The sequence below is a fragment of the Pygoscelis adeliae genome, unplaced genomic scaffold, assembly GCF_000699105.1.
Source record: "Pygoscelis adeliae isolate BGI_AS28 unplaced genomic scaffold, ASM69910v1 Scaffold145, whole genome shotgun sequence".
In the NCBI taxonomy this organism is placed as follows: Eukaryota; Metazoa; Chordata; class Aves; order Sphenisciformes; family Spheniscidae; genus Pygoscelis; species Pygoscelis adeliae.
This window is the reverse complement of record NW_008824866.1, coordinates 3,002,127-3,006,156: the sequence shown is the minus strand read 5'-3', so window position 1 is coordinate 3,006,156 and position 4,030 is coordinate 3,002,127. Positions and strand designations below refer to the sequence as shown.

At 37.3% G+C, this 4,030-nt stretch overlaps 1 protein-coding gene across 1 annotated transcript in view; it reads right to left on the bottom strand.

The window, feature by feature from the left end:
- Positions 1 to 3,763, bottom strand: part of TRIQK (triple QxxK/R motif containing) — a 60,641-nt gene extending 56,878 nt beyond the window's left edge. The window contains exons 1-2 of the mRNA XM_009324426.1: positions 3,464 to 3,763; positions 2,389 to 2,485 (exon numbers count right to left, since the gene is read on the bottom strand). The gene's annotated coding sequence lies outside the window, so the exon portion shown is untranslated. The remainder of the gene's footprint in view (positions 1 to 2,388; positions 2,486 to 3,463) is intronic.
- Between the last annotated feature and the right edge of the window lie 267 nt (positions 3,764 to 4,030).

Here is a 4,030-nt window from a genome sequence, read left to right as displayed (position 1 = left end):
TATAAGTGACTTCTCCACTGTAAGCTTCTGCTGTCAGAACAGTCTTTCCCCATTTATTCACTTCACCAGCTCAACATCTATTCCTGGATTTCTATTTCACCCTTCTTCTCCTATCTCCCATCCTTCTTTGCACTTGCTATTGGGTTTACATTGGCTAATACATCACACCGTGTCTTTCCAATTCTGTCTTGTTTTTGATGTCAAAACATACTGGATGAAGGACGATGCCAAGAACAATCACAACACATGAATAAGCAATATTTTGTTGATGCATGAATTATCATATTTAACATTGCAAAAAGTCCTGGGACACAATAAACTGTATTGTATAAAGCTCCATTGTATCACTGCAATATGTGGTTAGAGACGCAAAATGAAACTTAAAATTGCTAACGCTGATTTTTAGCCTTGCTGCTAAAAAAACCCAGAAGAAATGGGAAACAAAGGGATTAGCACTGTCCATGTCAAGAATGCCTGCAGTAAGTATTTACTCAGCCCACTGAATTACAGGGGTATCTATGCACAGCTAGTGATACAAAAGCACCTGGGGTGCCTTGACATTTTCCCATGACCTTCAAACATAATTCTAATGAATAAAAACGTATTAGGAATCATAGGCTGTTGCGGATAATTTTGGGATATTAAAGCCGCATTAATGCAAGTCCTACTCGGAAAAACACATGCAAGTGCTTTTTCTTCTTCTGTAGCAGTACCAGTGACCATCTATGTTTGTCACTACATGAAACAGAGTTCCTTCTTAAATGGCAAACACCATAGTTTTTCTGGAACTATCTTTCCTTCTTATCTTCTTTCCAAAGGGAAAAAAAGTCTTACCTGCTTATTCTGTGTGTCAAAAAACACTTCAAGACTAAAACAAATTATTAAAGAGACATAACATAAATTGTGTGTTTCTTCATCTCCTCTACCAACACCACCATGATGTTTATGTTGTGCATAATGCAATGATATATGAGATCATCAGCTTGGTAACTAAAAGCAGTTTCACTGTGCCTGTGATTGATAAACTATGGAAGTATTAAAACATTAAAAATGTTAATCTTTGTAATAATCTCCTGAAAAGTTTTTATATTAATTTAAACCATCGATCATTTTAATATTTAATCATTGCAGATTTCATTTGAAATGATAGCCATTCACTGAAAAGCACTTCATTTTTTATTTTAAAAAATGATCAGCTTGTATGCATTCTGTAAATCTCTTCACACTTCTTCCTTAATAAAAAGTAAACCTGCAAGCAAATGAGAAAATTTACAAGAGCAGAAAAATTTAAAGCAGAGTTCGTGTCAGAAAACGTGTACTTTTGCAGTCCTGTTTTACAGAAGTAACTGTATTACAACAGTAGTATCCTAAGAGGATCGGAGGATTGAGGGAGACTTCTACCGTAAATGAAAATCATCAGCTTCTTTGTCTACACCTTACAACCATCTATGTTTCATTCTCTTTATGTAGCTCGTAACACGTAAACATAACAATTTAGTTATGAAGGATAAGTACTTAATAGAGCAACTCAGCTCTCCAAGATGATATTAAACTGGTTTAGGTTTTTTCAACATGTAACCCCATTTTGTAACATTAGCCTGCTTTAGCAACATATGAAGCCTTTCCAAAGCATCCTATCCTTGTCTATAAGTCACAGCTTATTTTGCCTAATAAAAAATTTATATTAATATGGAAATATCCCAAAGGAAAACAAAACCAAGAATTGCTGAGTTATGAGAAAAATCTCATGGAAACTCTGAAATTCCAACTGTGATTAATTATGACTAATCTGGATGGTATTTGTCTGGTTTCTTTTGAAAGAGTCTTAAAACTATCTAAGAAACAAAACTAATTCATGGTATCAAGAAACAAATTTCACAGAAAAATCCAAGGGAAATGTCTTCATTGCACTGCAAAAAAACCCTCATCTTGTTTTCTATGTAGTCTACTAAAATTCGATGCTTCCTGGAGGTACTGCCATAAAGTGCACTGAGCTTAAGTTGTCCTTTAAGACTGGGCTGCAGGATTTGGCTGAAACACTTGAACCAAGTAAATCCTACATATACACTGGGCACTATCACAGCTTAATATATTAGCTTACATGACTAGTCTTTGTTCTGTATTTGTGACCAATAGCAAGTTAAAGGATTTTCCCATACCTGCTATAAAACTCGCACACAAATTGGCTTCCTTTTCTGAAGAGGCTGCAGAGTAATGGCAAGAGCTCTGAAGAAGTCGGGGAACTGGCAGAAGTGCATGTGGAATCTTCCAATGCATATAAACTTACTCTGTACAGTTCACGTTTATGAAAATAAAAAAACCAGTAATAAAAGCATTGCCTTTGTTCTTGATTTTATGAAGAAAAGTATGTATCTTGTTGCATATTACCTTTTGCTAAAGTCTGTTTTTAAGGAAAGATGTATGGAAAAATCCTGTTCATTCAATGTGATGCAGTAATTGAATTCAGGAACTCAGTTGCTTGCATCTGAAACAGAAGGGATAGTCTTGTTTTTATGGAACTTAATAGAAACACATATATGTGTTTGTATGTGTATCGATACAAGATTTAAAGTTAATTATAAGAGGAGTTTTGCCAACACTAACAGGAATCTCTGTTTTGGTAATCTGATTTGAAATAATCTTTCAAAAGCTAGATATTTGAAGAGTTCCCACATCTGTGTTGAAACAACTGAGTATTTTCTATATTGCTTTTGCAGATACAAAATACTATTTTAAACAGACTAAGAAGTCAGTTATAGAATATTGTTGTAATCTCTACTTGGTTAAATTAATAAATCAAATTCACAGAATTACAGGATCATTGATGTTGGAAGGGACCTCTTGAGGTCATCTACTTGGGTTCATCTACCCCTGCTCAAACAGGTTCAGCTAGAAGACTATACATAAATTATAAAATAAATTACAAAAAGGATTTACATATTGAAGCAAGAATAGCAGAAAAAAAGTGAGCAGCTGCCCTTTCAAAAAAAAAAAAGTGTTAATTGTTTGTGCTGGTGTGATTAATTTGTTTCAAAGTCAACGCTTTTTCTTCACTTTCTCTACACTCACACTTAAGAGTACTGACCTGAAGTAGACTTACATCTTCACGGCTTCCATGAAGACAGAAAACAAGTCCTAGAAGGGTAAACTGTACTAATTCATGATCAGAGGTAATCATGTCAACAAAAGCATCTGCCAAATTTTTCCTTAGTGAGCAGAGAAGCTATTTTCTGACCAACCAAGTCTGTCCATAGCCCGTTTCGTACCAAGAGGTGAAGTGATTCAGGCAAGGAAGAGTTGCCAAATACTACTACTTAAGAAATGGTTCAATTGTTCAATTTTCCCCATACTTGTAGATCGTTGTGCATCCCTTAAACATCACTTTCCACACTTTTCCGCTATGGAAGTCATACATCAGTAGCAAAGGCTGGAAGAAAGTCAACACATCTTTATTAACACGTACCCTTCCATTCTGATTAGCTCTTTAGGAATGAGCCTGGTCCCCAGCAGGAAAGAACTTGAGCCCTCTATAACATGTAATTGAATTACTGCGTGTGAATGCATGTGCCGTACATACAGTCCCGTTACACCACAAGATCTTTTAAAGGGGCTTTCTGGTACTACGCTCTGTCTTCGTAACTATGTAGGCTGACGTAAGGCAGAGCAGTCTGAGAGCCACACAAGTAGGCTGGCAGAAATCCCTGCTAACGCTTCACATTTAGAAATGCCGTGGCTCCCATTTTCTGTCCAGGATTTTCTGAGCGTTAAGCACGACCAGTGCACTCTGCAGAAAACACAAAGGAGTCCAATGTGCCCAGAACATATCACGCCTGCAAGGTAAACACAGCCAGCTCAACAAGCCCGGGTTTTATCTGATTTACTGCACACGCACAGCCGGCCGGCTACGTACAGCCCCGTTACACCCCGCATGTGCAGTGGCTCCAACACGTCCCTGCCTCCCTGCGCGTGGGGGGCCAGCCTACTCCACACACACACACCCACACACACACACCCACACACACAGCGCCCA